The 22,567-nt window shown below is 41.8% G+C and overlaps 1 protein-coding gene across 19 annotated transcripts in view; it reads right to left on the bottom strand.

Annotated features, from left to right (window-relative positions):
• nfixb (nuclear factor I/Xb) overlaps nt 1-22,567 on the bottom strand; it is a 125,195-nt gene that overhangs the window by 36,704 nt on the left and 65,924 nt on the right. The window lies entirely within an intron of this gene.

The following is a 22,567-nucleotide window of genomic DNA, read 5'->3' as shown; positions in this document are numbered from 1 at the left end:
GCGCTTAAAATGTTCCAAACCCTCCTAATCCCCACGGCTATCCCACACAGATGTTCACTCGGCTCTTTTATTGGACTTTATTTTTTTTCTTCTACTTCGCCTCCTCCTCCACCACCACTTTTCTTCATCTTCTCCATGTCCCTCTACCTCCATTTTTCATTTGCTAATTTGTTTTCAGGTTTTCAAAAACTACTCATCATCCTCTGATCACCCTGTTACACATTCACACACATCAGTCTTCAATAAGCAGAGCTCATTCTGAGCCTGGTTTTTAAGCCACTGGTTCTTAAAACTGGGGAGTAGTGGGTGGTACAGTGCATCTGCCCTGTGAATGACCTCGGTTCAGGTTTTAGAGAAATGAGGATGCTACCTTCCCCAGAGGTGCCCCTGAATATTTCACGGGAATTTGTTTCATTAGATAATGTACAGTTGAGCATAACGAGATAATAACAGGGGATGTGCTGAACATTGTGGTTACAGTGTTCCTGCTGAGCAAATAGGACATCCGCAACAGCTGTTTGAGCTGCTACACACCAAGTCATTGCCTTCAACCTCAGCCCTTTCATCTACATACGTTCTAACATGAAATTTTATTTGCTGATCTTTGTTCTATTGGTCACATTGAGTAGCACAAACCAACATGGGAGATGAAGATACAATCTGAAAGTGGTCCACTGCCAGGGCCAGGATTTAGTGTTAGAAAGTGTAAGAACATGATACAGACAGCAGGCCACAGTTATTCTGCAGGATCATTGCATGATTGATAAGAACTTTGGTATGACTAAAACTATCAAAACAATTTAGCAAAGGAAACATATTTATGTATACAGGCATGATGTTGCATTTGCTATTTACTATTACTATTTGCTATTGCTATTTACATAATAGTAGCAGGGTTTCCTCCCTTTTAAATTATTTTCCTTGAGGAAAATTGCAGGAACAAAAAGAATTGCATGAACAAGTAAAACTGTAAATTTGGCGAGACATATGAAATATGTTAAATCAAAAAGAAGAAAAGAGAAAGGGCATAAATAACCAACAGCATGAAACATGCTGTCTATTTAAAAAAAAAAAAAAAAAAAATCTAATAGACATGCAGAGGAGGTGGAAGTATTTCTCTACACTGAGTGTGTGTGTCTGCAGGTATTCCTTGAAAGGTCCATCTAGTGCCAACAACCTTCACCAACAACGCAAGGCAGACTAAATGTAGCCTGAGCAAGCAGGACAGGTTAGTCCCTGCACATGCCACACTGACGGAATAAAAGGGCCTCCAATTTTTTTTGAGTGACTTGTGTCGCCACAGGATGTCTACAGTATGTACAGTATGTTCATTTTAAAATGAAAACATGTCTGCAGTCCTAAACTTATTCTGTGTTCTGGGCCCATTTACTGTCAACAGAACAGGTCATTTCTGCTTACAAATTAAGACTGAGCTTTGAAAGACTGAAGGAATAACACTCTGGCTTTTCTGTTTTAGGATGGATTTTCCCTTCGGCTATTTTTGGTGTTCTGCTGGGAAGTTTATTTGGCTTTCATATCCCCACCCTACCTATTAATCCAGCAGCTTCAAATTCTGGCAGTTGCTCTAGCACTGTTGGTGGTGTCAACAAAACAGCAGTTTGAAGCTAGTCTGCTTGCAAATTCCCATCTCTCTGATCCTCTGAAATATCAGTCCAAGTCTACGTAATCAATCTCTGTTCCCACATTCAGTGTAAAAGTGACAATAGTGCATCTCTGTGTAGCTCAGTGAACGTCTGGTATGTAACTTCATGTGACAGCACAGCATGGGGCGATGTGATTCATTGTGAAATGTGTTTCTGTGCTGCTAGTGCTGAAGTGTGAATGTGTGGGTGTGACTATAAATATATCACTTGGTGGCTACGGATGTGTGATTGTGCCTTATATACATTTAAGATTGTAAATATGTGCAAAAATTTCTGGAGAGCACATGTTGAGGCACAGTTGGAGATAAGCGTGTAAACATCTGTGACTGACAGGCTGAGCAGTGGAGAGTAGGCGGGAGACAACATTCTTTTATTAACACACGTAAGCATGCATGTGCATCAGCATGTATAACGGTTTGTGGGAGTATTTGCATGTGCATACTCCCTGTGAGGCTGAGTATATACAGGATATGGGAAAGTTCAGTAAATTGAGAGAGGTAATTCTGCGTTAGATGCACATCTGTGTTTTTGTGTGTGTGTGTGAGAGAAAAGAGTGTGCGTACTGTGTGGCTGCCTGGCCTGAGCCCTGTGCCAGCAAGGAGCAGGTGTGGGGAGGCAGCACTGCATTGCCCGTTGCCCATCTGCGTGGCCGTCTGTGTGCCGCCTGCGCCCTCTCTGTGCCAACGCCACACAGAGCCGGGGAGCCAGAGGGTGAGAAAGGGTGAGAGGGGCCTAAAGGGAATCAACCATGGGAGAGAGAGGAGGGCAGGGGGTAGAAGGATGGAGGGGGGGGGGGTGGGGTCAGCAGTGGCTGGCTGGTTGCCCATGTATACCCCCCTCGTCTCTCCCTCTGCCCTGTTTCTTTTATCTGTGCCTGGCTGATGAGCTGCAATGAGATTGGCAGGCAGACAGGAAGAGGGACACAGGCAGAGAAAAGTCTACTGGTAGTCAAAGGTCTGACTATTATTCTATCAGAAAATGACAGTCACTTCCCTGATATTGACTACCCTCCTTGTGGTCTTCAGTTTCAACCTCTCAACCATCACGTTCCAATGTTCGTATTAAACTGAAAATGCATATAAAGAGGTGTCATTGCTCAAGTTGGCCAGCAGATGTCACTTGTTGGCAGCAGGGCCACAACATGGCAACACATGCTAAAGAAATCTGCCTCTCACAGGGGGAAGAAAGAGCAGTGGGAAAGATTTCAGCAGGGCTGTCATGGCTTTAGCAAGAAGGGAGATGGAGAAGGGATGGGTGGTGGGGGCTGAAAGCTCTCTGGCATATCTCGCTTCAGTCAAAATACCTACCACAACAAACAAAATATCTGTGGTGGCAAAAATCTTAACTGAAAATTTCAACACATTTGTTTTTTCATATGGGATCGTAAGTTTGTACATTTCCACCTAAAAGAACAAGTTTTCATCTCTTTTTCCCTCTTTCTCTTTTTCTGATCACATGCCTGAAACATGCTTGAGAATTCAGTCACAGCTGGCCTGACGACATGGATGATAAACACATACCCCAAAATATTCAAAAGTCCATTCACGCTTCCTATACTGGCTGGCTTGTTTAAACTGCACTGATGATAGGTGTGTATTAAGTTTCATGCAAACAAAGCTATGTATAAAATGTATAGTGCTGAGGTTCACAGCTCTAAGTGAAAGACATGAGCCACTCAGTGTTACTCCACCATTTCACATTGTGATATACGTGTGTGTGTGTGTGTGTGTGTGTGTGTGTGTGTGTGTGTGTGTGTGTGTGTGTGTGCGTGTGTGTTAGGGGGTACAGGGTCTTGGCACAAGTGGGAACTAGGATCATGTGATGCCAGTCGCTGCCAGAGAACGGGGAAGAGAGAGAGTAGGAAGGGGGGAGGGTTGTAGAGAGAAGATGCCAAAAGAAAAAAAAGAAAAGAGGCAGACAGTGGAGAGAAGTGGAGACCAGAAAAAGACAAAAAAGAAGTGAATGAAGGAGAGGAAGAAAAAGGAGAGGGGGAGGACGAGAAGGAATGAGTGATAGACTGAGAAAGGGGGGTGGGCGGAGGGGGCTAGTGAGAGCTGTGGGAACGTTTTGCCTCGCCAAGAAAGACGCGAGCAGAGAGAATAAAAAAAGGAATGAGAAAGAAATAGAGACTTGTTGGCAGAGCAGAGGAGATGAAGGTACAAGAGGGGAGAGAAAGCAGTGGACAGTGGGCACCAGCTAGGCAGCAAATGCAATCAAACCCGGGAGCTACAGGGGAGACGAGGATATGCAAACACCACAGCCATTAAGACACAATGCCAAAACTTGTGAAATATTCTCACAGTATCACTCACTAACAAATCCTGCAAAATAAACAGGCGTGAATGTTGTAATGGAGGCCTATACATGATAGGGTGACTGTGGTGACCAGCCACCCGAACCATGACTTTGGGAACAGAGAGCATGACTTTGTGATCTCTAATCTAATCTTAAAGTTCTTATCCTTTGCTCACTTGTTATACAATATGTTAAAGATGTTAAAGATGTTTGTTGACTCATCCTATATAAAAATAATCACAGGAGCTTTTCCAAGCAATATAATCATCCAAAGAAAAATATTTTAAAAATATCAATATCAATCACAATATGTCAAATGTATGCCAAAGCAAAACTGTATTGTGCTCTTTTGCATCATAGGCTTTATTTGTAGTTTGCACACTCCAAGAAAACTCCTATTATTTGTGTTTTGACTGTGTGACACTATTCTCTGAATATTTCATTTACACAGGCAGTATACTAATTATAAGGGGACATCATTAGGGGAGAGCATTATGCCATTCCTCTCACATGATGTTGACAAAATATTATTCAAATTACAAGACAGCATTGTTTGCATCACACTATTTACAGTACCAGGCCTTCAGTCTGATCCAGCCTGGGCCAGAAAACGATTTATTTTGGGTTCGTGAACTATGCAAATAAATGGTCCCAAAATCTATCTGGGACTTGGAGGACGTGTTTTATAAGGGTTGTAAAACTACACACAAACACATAAAGCAGGCCTGTAAAAATAATGTGTGCTCTGCATAAATGCTCATTTGGACTAATGAATTAGGGGAGCGATGAATTGCTGTGTAAAACTCAGTGGAGGTATAATGTATGATGTGCACGATTTGGTCTGCATGTCTGTTTTTTTGCATTTGTATGATGAGTGGGCTATGTGTACGTGTACACCTCAGCAACGTCTCTGTCCATGACTAATGCCGCTCATCTTCAGCCTTTCAGATCAGTGTCAAATCAGGACACCGATTGAAACCTCGAACAAACCAGATGTGGGATGACACACACACACACACACACACTCACACACACACACACACACACACACACACACACACACACACACACACACACACACACACACACACACACACACACACACACACACACACACACAGGAGCACCAACAGTGGCTAAACACCAGCTAGTTCTCCAGTAAACTTGAAAACTGATCTGCATACATCCTCAGAAGGTGGGGGCTTTCCCAAGTAAACCGGAAAGACATCCAAAATCTGTGTTTCTGCGGAATGAAAAGCCAGCTCTGCATACCTACAGCATGAACTGAAGATTTATTCTGTCAGCTGACAGAGAGAGAGGAGGAAGAGACGAAGAGAAAGAGGGAAAAAGATCGAGAGCAGCAGATGAGGCCTGAGAAAAAACAATCAGTCAAATGAGGGCACAGATAGAAAGGCAACCTTTGACCACCAGCTGTCTGGAAGTCACCACCCAGCCGCATTTGTCAGTCTGTGTCCCCAGATGAACCCGGCTCAAGGGTCAGTGCATCCCAGAACAGCCGTGCATTTGTGTGGCTTGTTTCCGTGTGCGTGCACACACCTACGTTAGAGAGTTGTTCGTGTGCTTAACCATGCGTATGGGTCGTCTGCTATCTGTGTCTAAGCTGGCTTTATCTGTCAGGCAGATAAGGTGAGTAAATAACTGCCCTGGCCTTTCTGTCCATGACATGATAAATGCACCAGCCTCCTGCATTCACCAGATGTTCCCCAGTATCAGGCCCAGGGCACTGGGTCAAATGATTTAGGTAAGCCTCAGGCTCTAGCTGCAGCCACAGGCCTGAGATTGAAAAGCAGTACACACAATACACATAATTATTCTGCTCTAATGTGGAAGCCATACAGGTTGTTCCCTCATACGTGTATTGTTTTCATGGGCTGACACAATCAGTTGGACAACATAAGTTAATCAAAAGGCATGTCAGAGATACAGGATTAGCCTAGTTCAGACAGCTTATGGCTCCACCCAGGCTCTACCTCTTCAAGCTGATAATTGGAGATTTATTCCCACCATCTATTAAGCCATCTATTAACTTATTAACCCAGATAAAAGATTTAAAACTGTGCTTCTGCTTTTATCAGAATCAACACATTGAAAAGAGATTGAACGGGTGCCAATCCACTTAGCGACTTTGAAAAACATATTCGTCAATAAGCATCACTGCCTTTAGCCTTATCTGTTAAATCTGAAAGCACCTTCTGTGTGATGCACTTCAAAAATCTGACCCTGTGAACAATGGAGCAAGTAAAAATTAAGAGAAAAGGAAAATTTTCCTCACAATAAAATAAGGATAGAATTGGGTTTTTGTTTTGTTTTCTCCTTTAAAAAGGAAGAGCAACAGAACCGTTCTCACAGCAAACATTTTTGTAATCTTTGATACTGACATTTTTAACCATGATTGACATGTATGATTATTTCTTCTGACCACACCTGATAATCATGGCTGAAATACATAAGCCACCAGACTGTTCCTTTGAATACGGCCTTTGCTACGCTCGCTCATTTCTTTGAGCAAACAAACCAGATAAAATGTCAATTTTGCATATTCATTCAAATGGGAACTCCTGTCAGTCTGTCCGTGCTGCCCTGTTGCCTATGCCCTGTTGACTCTCTGGTATTAAATGGGGAAGATGCTCAAGTGAAGGGGCAGACCAGAGGAGCATCTGTTTGGCAGACACTCAGAAATGTCTAGCGTTTCACACTATGCCTCTGGGATCACTGGCCTGAGCTCAGCCAGAAGTTTATGAAAAACAGAGAGAAAGAGAGCAAGAGGGAACCAGGAAGGAGAGAAAATAAAGGAAGGGGGTGGGTGAATTGATGGAGAAGAGAGACTTGGATGACATGACAGGACATAAAGACAGATAGGAAAGAAGAGGAGACTGGACAGATGAAATGAGAAAGGGAACCAGCTTAGATGATGATGTGATGTTTTCCATCTTGCCTGCAAAATGTGTGTGCATGTATACAGGGGCTCTCCTGAGGCCCCTGAGGAGCCCACGGGCCCTCGGTAAGGTTTCTGAGTAAATTCAGGTGAGGTGCAGGTGTGGCCACATAATCAATGGACAAATGCTGTATTCATTCAACTGACAACTGTCCACATACCTGAATGTGTATGATTCATACATAATCAGAAGTTTAAACCATGTGTGCAGGGATGCATGACTGTGTGTATATTTTATGCGCTGTAAGCACACACAAATGCCTGTGTATTTCTTTGATTAAGGTGATACGTGGCCCTGCCTTCAGTCAAGCCCAGTCCTCTACAACAACAACTCGCTTCCCGGGGGCCCAAACTTAGGGCTTGGTCTCTGTTTCAGACGTCACCACGCCTGCTGTCGGCCTCCTGTCAGCTGCACTGAGAAAAGACACAGCCTTTTATAACTGTAACACTGAGTACACATGCATACATCCATGCATACAGCTTTCTCTAAAAGAGTAGTAGTGCATTCAAAGATTCATATAGTATAAACAAAAATGTATAGTGTATTGTGTTTATATACAGATAAAAGGACTACAGAACATGACTGTGAACATTTAAAGCATAACCCACAATATCATGAGTCTTTAGACATTCACTGGAAAGATTTACTTCTCTGTGGCCATCAACCCACAGAGAATGCAATAATCTCCACCCATCTGGTGTCTGTGGCAGGTTATAGCACATTCTTGTCATTTCTATACTCTACTCTGCCATCCATATATCTACATACTACCAGCCAGAGGTTTGACTTTAAAAGAATGGATCACGAAGAACAACACGACGTGGATGACCCCTGCCATCTTTTTATACATGTCCCATTAGCTCCACTGCATTGTGGAAGCACATACATGCAGTAAAACAATAAGTGGAACGCATTTATAAGGGATCAGTAATATGGGCCAGTCTTTTGCTTGGGTATGGATCCACAGTCAGACCCTCCAGAGTGAGAATGTGCACTAAGTCAGGCCTGTAGGAGGGAGGTGGCAGTGTGTTTATTTTACTGTGGGCTGTATCAGGCCATTATTATCTCACACTGCAGAAGGAGCACTGTAAACAGATGCTCATGGCCCACTCATATGCAATGGTGCATCTGGCTGAGGCTGCAGTAGGGGTGGGAAAGAGGATCTAAGGACGCTGAGGTCGGAAGCATGACAGTGTAGACAGACTGTGGCAAAAATGAGCTGTGCTGGGACTGAGACTGAATCTGGGTGTATGGATGGAGCTGATTTTGAGGTTACGAGGGAGCGACTGTTATTTCTACAACTGGCACTAGTGGTGGAGCAAAGAGATGGGACCACAGGATCGAGGCAGGGCCGGTGCTTTGGCCCCGCCGTGGCTAGCAATATTATCACAGAGAAAGAAAGGTTTTTTGTAATGGTCATAACACAGGGGGAAACCATATCAGTTCAAGATGCTCTTGCTGGAAAGCTCAACAAACAATAGCAGTGAAGTTTTCATAGTGCCGCGTGGCCTAAACAAACTGCTATGGAAAGAACAGAAACGAAGAAAAAAAAAAAGGGTGAAGGAGGAGGGTTTGGGGGGGAGCGGAGAAAAATGAAATGGCGTCTCTTTTACTTAAAGTTGGGAGAGAGGGAGAGTGTGAGAGTGGGATCCGTTGCGTTTTTGACTTTAATCAAAAGCAGAAACGCTCTGCAGTGGAAAAAAGCATGACGAAAAGCAAAGTTTACATGAGCTAAAGGCAAAAGGGTGGAGGTGGAGGGTGGGGGCAGGCGGGCAGAGACAAACAAACAGACAACGACTGATTAACAGCTGCACCGAGCACTTCACTGAGAGCGGGCGAGAGAGAAAAAGAAGGAACGAGAACCATGGTTGCAAAAATGGAAAGTCCACATTTTAGTGCAGTATGGAAATATGGTCTTCATTTCATGATTCAATTCCCATTCCCTCCCTCTTTCCCTCCCTCTCTAACAACCCCTTTCCCTACCATATTCGCTTGCTGTCTCGCAGCTGCAGCCGAGTTATAAATGCCTGTTAAAACACAGGAAGGCCAGTAAAATGGATTGAAAAATAGCAGAAGGGAGGTCTTGGGCTGAACTGGAGAATGGAGCAACTATGGTCTGAAGAATGAAAAGTTAGAGAAACGAGTATTAGAATATTAAAGTGTTAACAGAAATGTGTTGAAACTTTACAGATGTGTAATACTGGTGAGTTAACTTGTTTTGTTTTTCAACTCTTACTGCAGTATAACCCCAAAACCTTATCAAATGATAAAGGTTGTTTAGCCTATGTAACCCTGTAAAATTCTTCCAAAGCTCCACCAGACCACATTAAGTCTTACATCTTCGGCTGATTCTCCCAACATAAGAACAGTTTTGTACTTGTACCAAAACTGCCTCTATGTCCAACCCTCACTTTAATCTCCAACTCATCTTTCCTTCATCTTCTCCTCATCCCTTCCTCATCTGTCCATCGCGTGTGCAGTAGCCTAAGAACACACAACACTTCAGTGTTTGTTGGCTGTCTGAAAAGTGACAAGCAATCTGGTCAGCTGCAGCCTCTGTGACCCAGTAGGGGTCTCCTGTGTCTTTTTCCCTCATACAGGCGTAATCCCAGTGGCTTTACATCTTAAACCCCCACCCCCATCCCCCAGCTAAGGACTAGCAGCAGGGAGAAATTAAAATTTGCCCTAAGAACATTAACCTTGGTGACACTACACATCCTAAAACACTCATCATATCCCTGAGCATCAAAGCATCAGCTCAGCCTGCAAATGCTTGGCTGTGTCGTCCCATACAAGGTGCTGTCCTCAAATCACATTCCGATGTGCTTTCTTTACCCTCATGTTTTATTTTTTAACTCTGCTATCTGTAGATATTATATTCCTTAACTTATTTTACTTTTTCTCTCTGACTCTTCCTCTTTCCTTTCCCCTCCTCCTTTGTTCTTCACTTCCCTGCCCCACTCAAATCACCACTTCAGGTCATGGCAGTTCATTATTTCAAATTTATGGCCTGTCTGTTTCACTTGCCTCAAGGAGGAATAAAGTGAGGCTTTGGTTGGCGTGGTGATCCATTGCTAAACCAACACCCCTCCTCTTACCCTTTTATAGTTTAATATTAAGACAAATCAATTTAATTTTAATTTAAAGAACAAAAAATCTTCTCCTGCATGCCAAAGGCTCCTTCTTTACAAAAGTACACACAGCCCAACTCAGCACATACACTATGCACATGTGCACATGTGCGCACGCGTGCACGCACGCACGCACACACGCACACACACACACACACACACACACACACACACTCAACACTAAACTGCCCTCTGACCTCTTTAAGGGAAATAATTCTATTTGGCAAGTGTGTGCACATGTTAGAGACTTGTGTGTGGGGGGTAAAAAGAGGCCAAGGCTTATTCATCTGGTGGAAAAAGGCATAAATTTGAGCACTCACTCTTGCTATAAACCTAAAATAGACAGTAACAGCATGTAACTATATGTGCATGTGGAAGAGTACCATGAATATGTCAGGAGCTGTATGTGTATGCGTGTGTACTTCATGTGTGCATATTGACCTACATCTATTAACCAGCCGCCAACACTGCCACTGAATTGAATAGAGTAGGTTGTATTTTAAATGGATCACGCTCCATGGTAATACAAAATAATGATGGTTACGCTATATCAAAGCCTTCCTATCCCTTCATGCTCATAGACCCTTTGGGGATTTCAGCCATTTGAAAATATTTTAAAGAGGCCCGATTGCCCCCAGCTCAGCGGCTCAGAGAAGCCTTAAAACCCTGCAGCTAAATCCTGAGGTTATGTAAGGTAAAGCCCTAAATCTCATTGCGCCTGATGTTACATATTACTGTAATTGCAAATGAAAAAAAAAAAATACAGGGTGGGGTAGAGGTGAAGAATTGAAGAGGAAAACAACTCTGGGGACTAGTGCATGGAGAAAAGGAGAGGAAAGGAAAAAAAATAAGGATGGTGTTAGAAGATGGAAGGAGTTTTGGAAAGAGGAAGGTTGGAATCAGGAACTGATCAAGGGAAAGAATGAAGAGTGCTTCACTGACACTTTGTGTCCCCAAAGTATATGCTCTCATTCCCTCTCTTCAGTTCTGCTGCTTTGTGACACTCTGCTTTCAGCAGATTGAATGGACTCAGAGGGTAAGTCTGAGCTATGGCCAACATCATGGACTAAACAGAAATCCAATAAAACTTATGCATTTATCACCTGTCCACCTGATGACGTCAACTGTCAACCCACACATAAACACAAACACAAAGCCTAAGAAGGCAAAGCGCTGGAGTGCAAAGAGAAACTCCATATTACTTTGAACTCTACTATACTTTTAAGGCTGTACATTTTATTGAGCACGTGCGTGTATTCTGTGCATTTGCCTCTGCATGTATGAATCTAAAATGTGTGTGGGGGCGGATGAGGCAGTTAACATTATGATTATGGTGCATGATGCAATGCACCATCTGAAGATGTAAACAGGCTTTTATAGTCACTCACATGAGGAGTTTCTGTAAAAAGGGAGGTTCTTAAAGCGTGCAGTGCCTGCAGGAAAACAGGGTCTCAGGCACTTTCCTGCGATAGCAAATGTTAAAACAAAAAACATACTTAAATCTGCCAACACAAAATTAAATCTCCAATGGCTCTTGGAGCAAAAATGCAGCTACAGTAAATCTTTGTTTTTCGGTTTGGTAGACAGGAGCAGATTATTTTAGAGTGTATAAGACAATAGGATTGAATACTTAAGGATGTATAGTCATGTTAATGGCTGTGTACTTAGGCACAGTGCTGTTTTAAGATACATGCTAATTCCACCATGCTAACATTTGGTCAATGATGATGGTGACCTGCTGATACCATGCAGGTCTACTTTCCATGTTCATGACCTTAGTTGCTAATATTTGCTAAGAACAGCTGAGGCTGATGGGACTATCTATTGCAGGTAACTTGGTCATAAACCAAAGTATTGGCCATATCCAATTATGTTAAAATTAAGAATTCACCAGAGTTGTTATAAACTGGAACTGGTACCAGATTTTGTTGCAATGCAACTGGTAGTTTTTGAGCCATTTCATGGAAAACTAAATATTAAGGGATCTCTAACGTCAATGGAATTCATCATCTGGAGCTCTGAATGTCTGTACCAAATTTCACTACAATCGATCCATGAAAAGTCTGGGGATGCCCAATATCATCAGGGTGATATTGCATATGAGTACAAAAGCTGAGGAGCTATTTCAGTCCAAATGAGAGCGGCCCAATGGACAGGCCAACATTGCCATCCCTATAGTACAAGTCTACAGAAAATTGGAATTTAAGTGTTTCTAACTGAATTGATGTTTGGTTGCTATATCCATTAAACACAATGAAATCAAATCTGCATTACCACTGTTATGAGGGACTGTATTATAAAGGGATTGTAGATTAAAGGACTGCTGGCAATGAAAAGTTGAGGGAGGCAAGATAAAATGAGTGAATACCACCGCCCTCCCGGGGGAGGCCAGTCAACAAAGGGAGTGGGACAAAAAAAAAAAAAAAAAAAAGACTAAAATGTCAGGATGTCAGGTAAAATGATCTGAGGGGGTTGTGTTGCTACAGTGTAGCAGTCAATCAATGGAGGTTTGTGGCATATGGCACTCTAGCAGCTGAGAAAAAAAAACTGACAACAGACAGACTGCAGCAGCCAAATAAAGGCTGAGTTAAAACACAGAATCTAAGGCTTGTTACTGGATTTAATCTCTGAGAAAATATCAAGAGAGTAAATTTGTCTCATCTATGATTGAAGATTTCTGCATGCTTTGTACAAATTACAATGTGTCCTTTAACCAGGTATAAGAGTAAACATTTATAGCAGCATGGAAGATGCCTGCCATCAAAGCCTATAGGCTTCCTCCCTGACCCCAGCTGTACATGTGAAAAATGAGTTGTATTTATTCAATGAGTTGAATAATTAAGAGAGCTTGAGAAAAGTTTAAGAAGAAAGACGTCAGAAGTTTAAGCCATACTTACTTGAGCATCTCCTCAGATCTGGCCAAGTTACTTACTATCTGACTGCCAAACTTGGAATTTGAGACATTTGCTACTGTAGTGGGTCTTGAGTAAAGGAGTTTCAGATGCAAGCTCACTCAACAGACCCTTCATTTGAAGAATACTGGATCTCTATCTCTTGATCAAGCTGAACATCACATCAGGTAACTCATATTGCAGTTTATCTAGTCTCAAACATTTTCAAATGCAGATCTGACACCGACTGTGGAAACAATGAAATGACCACTGAAAACAGTTAAACTCAACAGGCAGCCTGGTGAACCAACGAGTGAGTACTGCACCAGCCAGAACTCGGCTAATGTGATGATTTATGGCAGTAAAAAGTAGATGCCAGCAGGTGCTGGACTCTGAACCCCAGACCTTTGTGTAAAAAGTTTTACAATGTTACACTAACCATTTGCTAAGAAGCTCCTAAAAATGTTTTAAAACATGAAAGCTCCAGAGTTTGGGGCATCTCTGTCCATCTCTTTACATATGTTATTTTTGTTCATGAACACATTTGTCCCCATTATTAAATTTGAAAGAGAGATAAATTGGTATGAAAACAGCGCTCCTCTGAAATTACAGTATATACACAGCTGCCTGTGAATCCTAGCAGGTTTCAAGTTCCAAACTAACGAACAGTCCCCCAAGAATGTCTCTCCATGCAATTATTAATAATTTATTTTACCAAATTAATTTTTTTTAATCAGCTCCCACCGTCTGGCCCTGTTCTTCCTCATCTTGTGCATATTCCTGAAGTCTCCTCTCCTTTCTCTTCTTCTGCTCCATCCTTTTCCCAAGAACAGCTGCCAACATGTGATTTCACTTATCTTACGTGAAATTACAGTGGAGGGGAAGAGACTAATGGTCATCTCCCTGTCTCTACGTCTTTTCTCCCGCTCTCTTTTCACCGTGGCAGGGCTTGATGAAAGGACCTGTATATTTTGCTTTAGTTTCAAATTCCACTGTCCGAAAAAACTGCAGATGTGGGCTGCTCGCCACACCTACACAAAAATGCTGGAGTGAAAAAAGAAAAAGTAAGCAGGACAGACAAAGAAAGCAGCAAAAGGCTCTGCAGCTGCTCTGCTGTAAACACAAGATGAGCTCGTGCCTATTGCAAGAAAATCTTGCATGCCCCCAGGGCAGGTATTGAACACCACATATGTCATAATCAGAGGTCAAGGTCTTTTCTGTCCAAATGACTCAAAGGTTTGCTCGTGAGCTTTTTGGCTGAAATGCCTTGTCTTGTGTTACCAAACCTCCCAAGTGAAGAATTAAGTCATTAGTGTTAATCACCATGTCTGTGGCCTGCACAGATATGGTATTCCCAGATGTCCAAACACACTGAGTCAGCATGGTCAGGTCATCAGTAGAGATATAACACTAACATGTCAGTCATCTTGGCCCCAAACAACATCCTCTGTTTTTGATTGGTCCCACAGAGGGTCTGGTGAGGTCTTCAGGCCCTAGAAAGAGTGATCAGAGAATCCCAAATGGTCTGGGGCCTGTCTGTCATTTCTTTTCTTCTTCCTCTCATCCCTTTATAGGCCATAGAGACAGAGTCCTACATCTGCATCAGCCATTATCTACCAACTCTGGGTCAAAACTTCTCAAAAAACTTTTGGAAAAACCCAAGTGGCTGTGATGTGGGATTTTAAAATGTAACAATAGATTATTGAGATTTTCACATTACACACACTGGTGTTTGGCCAAAATGTGTGTGGTTTTTTTTTTTTTTTTTTTTTGTAAATACATTCAGGTAAAGTGAAATCTCGGCAGAAAAATTTGATTCAGGATGAAACGACTGATCCCATGAGAGCGTGGACAGAGAGCCAAATAACACAGAACCAAAGATCAATTCATTAGAGCCAGGAGAGTTTCCTAGTCCTAGTTGTAACAATCCCTACTTTTTTCCTAAATCTTTGATGAAGTGAAAAACCGGTGTAACAAAAAGAAAAGTGTGCCTGGCCAATCTAGATTCATCACAGTACTATGTATCCCAAAGTGTGCATACGACTAGTGAAAACGATACTCTCTATACCAAAGTTTGGAGGCTGGTGTGTTTTTCAGCCTATCCAAAACCAAGAATAAAAGAGCAAAGGTAGCAATAAAAGGTGGCTTTAATGCAGTTCTCAGCACATGTAGCTAAGTAGCTTAATACCTACAGTGATAACCAAGCATTACATGCAAAGCAAAGCAGAACTTCCAGACTTAACAGATTAAATCGTACGAGCTTAAGAGCCGTTTCAATGTGCTTTTTTTTTTGTTTTATTGTCCACCTCTGTCTGAAATCGAGAACCATTTTTAAAAACAAAGAATTTTAAGTGGTAAAAATCATTATCATTTGAAAATGGATGTTTACTGAAAGACTGCAGAACACTTAACAGGAGAATCAGCAGTAAGTAATGAGAAGGGCTTAGAAAATGATTAAGTGTTGTGTTAAGGTTGTTCTTTCAGTAAGTTGCAATGAGACCTTGAATGCTTCAGTACTTCTTAATAGCTCCCTGGGTGATGTGAGCAAGAACACTCGCACAGTGAAGGAAAACGTACTGCAGGAAGTACCTCACCAACAGTAACCCCACTGGAATTATAACATTAAATGAAAAAAAGAGGGAGGAGAGATGGAAAGCAAAGGACACAATGAGCGAGGGAAAGAGAAGGGAAGAGACTGGGGAACTCTGCTAATGTTTTCTGCAGATCCTGGCTCCTAAATGTCCCTGTAAATTGGCGTGATCAGAAAAGTTGGATCATACCATTTTAGATCTCATCTCTTTTCTCCTCTTTTCCCTGCTTCTTTCCTTCTCCTTTTTCACCTCTTCCTCATCCTTTAAACCACAGGAAGCATACTGGAAAAGTTTTTTCAAACACTGTCTCCTTCATTTAGCAAACCCAAGGCATAGAGGAGCCACAGAACAAGAATAGTAACATTGGACAAGAGTACAAAACAACTTTGCCCTCCAAAAGTAAGACCCTGGTTATTCTAGTGAAAATCTGAAGTCAGCACAGTTTTAAATGAGGGCAGAAAAGCCAAGATCAGCATCAGTGAAGAAATGCAGGTGGTAATTTCATGATCAACACCTATGAGATTTTCCACATGGGCCACCTGCTTTGAAACGACTTTTAAACCACTCGTTGGCATGGTGCTTACATAGTCAACAGTCCACATTTGTCCATATATGCACTGAGCTGCCATAATATGCAAGTAGTGTTTAAGATCCAAAGGTTTTCCTCTATAGCCCAAACTATCAGCCGTTGTAGTCTAGTGTTGATTCTTATGAAAAATTTTAGATTTATTATTTTACATTTCAGATATTGTTCTTCCTGACATGGACTGGTGACCTGTCCAGGGTGTTCCCCTTTCACCCAAAGAGAGCTGGGATAGGCTCCAGCAGATCCCTGTGACCCAATAAGCAGGTTTAGATATTGAATTGATGGGTGATATTGTTTTATTATGCAAATCCCAGGTCCACCCAAATTTAGCATACTAAAAATTTTGTTCTATGGCAACAACCCCGGTCTCCCAGGTGTGAGCAGGATTAAGACCTATGGCTTTACAGCTGAAAGAGGGAAAAAAGCTTGTTTAGCAGAGCATAAAAACTACCCACACACCAATTTGACGAGAGGACACACTGACTTAGCTGGATTATTCCCCAGCTAGATGATCCATTCATGACCAGGCTGGAGCATCTATTAAACCAGGAGACAATAAACCACTCTTGACTTCTTCCTACAGGAAGGAGGCTGAACAGTTATATATATATTTTTCACTTTTTTCACCTTTGCCACTGCCCATAAAATTCCTGAATTTGAGTACCCTTAGTGGACCTTTTTTGATAGCTTATTTTTAAAAAAATCAAATGTTCAGTTTTCTTTTAGTATCTATGAACATACTTCAGCTCATACTCATAAGAATACTGAGATCCTGTTGGTTGAAGATGATGAATGTACATTAATTGAAAGGTTCTCAGTTAAATTATGTCTGGTGCCTTAATTGCATGACAATTTCTCTTCCTCTTCCCTCATTCTGTGTTATCAAAACTATTTATAGATTCATTACCAAGCTCTGCTGATGGCACAATTCGGATAGTGAGAAGAATCAATGGCAGTATTTCAGGTTGCATGTCTGCAACTCTAAGTGGTTCTCCTCTCTCCGTAGAGGATCATCCTATTTTTCAACAAGCCAGCCTGACCTCAACTCAGATTCTGTCCCCATTAAAAAAAAAAAAAGCACAACCTCATCTTTTAATCCAGCTGTATAATCACAATTTCTCATGTTCACATCAGCCTGACTTTGCTGGCCTTCAGAGCTCTGTACAATGTGTACAGAGCTGAGCAGGCCCCACCGTATTACAGCAAATGAATATCTCCACTGATTAAATCATTAAGGAGCTTTTTTTTTTTGACCATTTCCACTAAAATCCTGTGCTCTACATCATCTATATTTGCCTCCATTCCTCTCCCTCTGTTGTAGATCTGGAGCTAGTGATAGGCTGGGCTGGGGTGGGGGAGGTTAGTGATGGTGAGGGTAAGGATTAAATTGTTTGGGCTGTCCGCTGGCTCAAACACTAAGCGTTCAATCACTCAATCACCAGGATCCACGCACTCACTAGGACTTAGCCACACAGATCCCACTGACATTGTCCGTAGTTGGGCTGCTAAATCTATCTGCTTCTGAGCTTCCCCACACAGCCGCTGATGATCCGATATCTCTGTGTTGACCAATTTTCCTTCACTATGGGCAGCTTGGCATTGATGATGATATCAAACAGAGATGGGATGGGGAGGAGAGGTAAAATAGGTAGATGAAGGATTAAGGGCTGGCTTTGTTTTACTGTATTGTACATTTTTAAAGAATTTTCTAACTATAATACTAAGGAAGACAAAAAACAGAGGGCGAGTCTGATCCAAACTGGCAGACTGTTCACACTGAAGGAGACTTTCGGGACTCATTGAGCCCTTTGTACTAAGAAGACCACCACTTCTAGCAGACATTTATAACCCTTTTCCTGTACCCCTCATTTCCGTAGAGTGCTTTGCACTGCCAGAAGCTTACACACTTGTTTCATTAAAAAGACAGAGTCATTGCTTACTCACCTCATTCAATTTTTTCTTCCTGTGTTACTTTTACACTGTCTCAACTAAACAGACGGGTTAAAAAGTGCGTTTTAATAAGAAGAATGGTGTGTTCCTGAGACAAAGAGGAGAAAGCCAACTCTGTGTTAACTTCCGTAACTTATTAATACCACTATCATCACCTACAACATCACTCCTCCTTTCTCACACCTCATATAACACATTTGAGAAATCTCTGCATAGAAAAATGGAACATCCATAAAGGCTATATATCTAAATTTCTGACTACATGCTGGGACTGAAGTAAAAAGATTGGAAGCCTTGGAAGATATCCATACCCACCAACTCAACAAAAGTCATGTCTCAGTAAAAGGGGAGAGTCCATGAGGAAGCCAAAAGGTTACAGTTAGTTCAGACATATATGATATAATAAGATAAGTGGCTTTGCCAGCCCGCTGGTAGATTTCCATGGGAGCTATAGTTTTTGGTATGCTGGCAAAGTAATTTGTTTAGCTTTGTTAAATTAATTAAGGTTGCAGCTTCACTGTTTTTAAAAGGAGTGATGATAGAAATGAGACACTGCAATGATTTACAAAAGCTAGCAGAACATAGGGCAGTACAAATGTGACATCATGAATTCGGCTCTCTAAGCATGCACGGTTTGCTCCATGCGTGGGCAGATTTAATTAATATCTAATCCAATGAGCTCTCCTACGTGGGGCTAATAGATAAACTATCAACCACAATGTGTCCCTTGGTCAAGTTAGGCCAAGAACCTTTGCTGCATGTCTCATTCTCAGTGTGCAAATAATGTTAATGTATTAGTAATATATTTAAACTTCAAATTCATTGAACTTTTCTTAAACAATTGTTTCCAATTGTAGAGTAAGACATGACCTGAACGGTTTGGACCACTCATGAATTTTGTTCATACTTGAAACAAAAGAAAAAAAAATGAAGCCTCATTGTGTTTTACAGCTGACCTGCTCCACCATGCTTCAACACCTATCCACACCAGAGGGCAGATCCCAATCTAACATTGCTGCTGGGTCACTGCACTGCACATACACACATCATAGAAAAACATCAGGCAATGATTAAGTTAATGCGGCCGTCTAACAAACAGAGAAATACTGAAAGCCATTCAGCTGCGAGACAGGACTTTTTATTGTCCAAAAACTTTAGTGTCCAGTCCTTGAGGAAAAACTGTCTTGATGAGAGCGAACTGTTGATTCAGGGTTCAGGCCAACCACAGTGAGTAATATGGCCAACTTCTACAAGTCTGTATTTATTTTTGTATTGTTAGTGGGGTTATTAAATTTTCATTTTATTAACACTGCCTCGCTGGTTCACTATTTGTCTTTTAATGTGTATTCATACTTTTATTTATAAGTGTCATTATCTAAACATCTTATCTTTATTGGCCAGTAGAGAGTCCCCACTGGGCTTCTTTCTGCTGCTGTGGAGTTTTTTGTTTTTTTTTTCTCTTTTTTTTTTTTTTTTAAATATTTGTTTCTGGAGTTGATTTCTATGTGGCTAAGGTCAATTTTTAAATACATTGAAGACCGTGTTAGTAATATTAAGCAAATTTTTGGCGGGCTGTGGCTTATTTTCCAGCAATAAAAGTTTAGGAAAATCAATAAGAATGAAAAAAAGAGAAATAAAGGGGAAACTAGTGTATTGCCAGGTGAGAAATGATCACACTGAGGGTTTTGGAGGAGGAGGAGTGAGATGGAGAGCAAACGAAGCAGTGCGGGTGTCTGTTTTCCCTCTGGCTGGTGATGGCCGACTGCAGCCAGCATAAACACATGCCTTCATGGCTCACACATTTCCTGCTTCACTCCACATCCCAGCGCTGGGCCACACAGGCTCAGGACACCACAGTGGTGTGTGTGTGTGTGTGTGTGTGTGTACACGTGTGTATTTGCATGCACGTGTGTATTTGCATGCATGCATGCATGGTATGCACACTCACTGCTCTTGTGGTTATCGAGGACTCACACTGTTTGAGCACATCTTTGCGTTATCATCACAACTCTGACTACATCTGTGCAGTTCCATACAGGCGCGTACACAAATCCCACATCTCGACTCAATGCAAAGGAAGAAATATTTCATATTAGGTTTAGAGGGAGGAGAGAACTTGGCTTATTCCCATCTGATTCTAACATATGTGGTTTAACAGGCATTAACACTATACATCTCTCTACTTGTTGGTGTACATCTTCTCCCAGGGGCAAGATCTGCACAGTATTCTTTCTCTCTCTTTATGGTACATGTGTGCGTGAAGGAGTGTGTTGCATCATTGTCTTACTTCAAGGGGGAGTGTAGCAGCAAGGTTGTCTCATGTGTTGATTCTACATGCTTCTTTCATTTAAAGAGAGAGACTTTTCATCTATAGCAAGAACCTCCTCATTCACCATTCAGACAAAATCAGGTGGAAAGAGAGATTTTAGAAACAACGACAGTGTGTTGAGGGGAGCAGGGGAGTGTGAGGGATTGAAAGATGAGGGGTGGGGGGAGATAGATTGAGGTGAAGGCAAACCAGACAGCAGAGAATGTGAGACAGGGGAGGGGATGCGAGGGGCCTTGCGATCTATCATCCTACGGAGACACTTTCCAAGAAAGGACTGCACTTTTTCCAGTCTCTCTGTTTTGCCTTATGGGTATTCTACGCCTGCTACTAATCAGAAAAGACATTACCAGTCAACTCCAGCTGCATCATTTCCCATCTACACTACAGTGCCACATTCCCAGGCTTATTTATGTCTGCTTAATTTTAGGTGTTAATTTGAGAAATGGTAAAGAAAATGCTCCTTTCACCATCGATTCTACCAGCAAAGGCTATATAGCTTCAGAGCAAAGGGGTCACTGAGGCAAGTCGAACCCTCTTTTCTTGGTAAATGGGGTGTAAAACAGGCCTGGTGCTGAAAGTGGCTGAAACCCAGAAGGAGATGATTATCTGGGGCTAATTTCACCCACAGTGAGGCTCTTGAGTATTCCTTAAGGATCAAATAAAGGCCTTATAGACATTATATAGTACTGGATAAGGTGTCCCTAAAGTGCTTTAACAAGACAATCATCTTGGCATCCTCAACCCCCAGTGGTGTTGCCTGTTCAATTTGGAATAGGGAGAACAAGAAGGAAGTTCATATGTAAGCCTTAAGATGATGCTTTCGGAAAACTGGTTTACATGCTGTGTGGAGATCAGGTTTGTACTAAGGCCTGGGAATAATCAGTCCAATACTCATAACCAGTGTTTGGAAAAGGCAACCAAAACTCAATATGTATTATTCAATGAAAATTACATGATTTGCTAATTATTCATCATGAAAATGGATTGGTAGCAGTACTCGTTAAATTAGTTTCAGTGCCCACTGCCCAAGCCTTATCAGGGAACTCCTGCAATTTTACATGTCAGACCTCTTTTAACAGGTGTTGGTGAGCACTACTGCTACTAAAAAAGTAGTATAAATACTTCTGTGGCTTTAGTGGGAGCATTGTAAAGTCTGACAAATGTCCCCCAAGTGATGTCACTTTAGTCAGCTTCAGCTGAAGCCTACGAGTTGGAAAAAGAAACATTTGGGAGGTGGAGTTTGAGTTTCCCAGCTCTCTGCAACCCACTCCATATCATGTTATTCATAGCATTAACACCACCAAACCTCAGAAAGAACTGGCCGTGGCCATGTCCATGGTTCTGCTGCTTTAATTCTGATCCTTTTATATATTTACTGTCCATCAACAGCTAGTTTTAAAGCAACACTATTTTTGCAACACTATTTTTGACTATTTTGACCTTAAATTAATGTCTCTATAATTATTTCAGTGGCAGAACAACTTTTAACTGCACAAATTCTCCTGCTGCTGCAGCCTGAGCAGGCTCGCATCAACTGCAACAGCACTGTAACTTTCGTGATCGGTTAGGATCACTCAGCCCTGCCCAGCTGCTGCCAGAGGAAGAGGGCGACCTGGCTTTATGGCATACGTCATGTTTTACTTGTAGCCTTGGTGGAGTTAGTTTTGTTGGACGAAGCGAGGAAAAGAAAGAGAGAGAGAGAGTAATTGAACACAGGCGTGAACATGAATCAATATTGGACGGGCTTACACTATGGATATGCCAGTTCAGTGTGGTCAACAAATTCACGTGTACTTCGCTGGACATGGGGAAACTTATACAGTGACAGTATTTATGACAATGGCAACAGACAATTGTGCTTTTCAACCAGATGGAGGAAACCATGAGCAAAAGAGAGAGAGTTGCTTTAACATTATCCATGGTGACTCCATGGAGTGTTTCACATGTCCAGAGTTTTACACACCTTTAATATCTTGACAAAACCAGGTGATGCTTGAACTATAATTATTCCTATTTGTATGTTTACCACCAAGTCAGCTAAGGACATAAGATGTAAAATACACATCTTTGGAGTTATTGAAACTCATTTTACTTTGAATAGATTAATAACTGTACTGTAATAACAGTTACTAAGTAAAGCATTACTAGCCAACATTGCTCACAACAAACGTCT

Source organism: Mastacembelus armatus, chromosome 8, assembly GCF_900324485.2.
Source record: "Mastacembelus armatus chromosome 8, fMasArm1.2, whole genome shotgun sequence".
NCBI classification, from domain to species: domain Eukaryota; kingdom Metazoa; phylum Chordata; class Actinopteri; order Synbranchiformes; family Mastacembelidae; genus Mastacembelus; species Mastacembelus armatus.
This window is presented reverse-complemented; position numbering and strand designations above follow the sequence as displayed.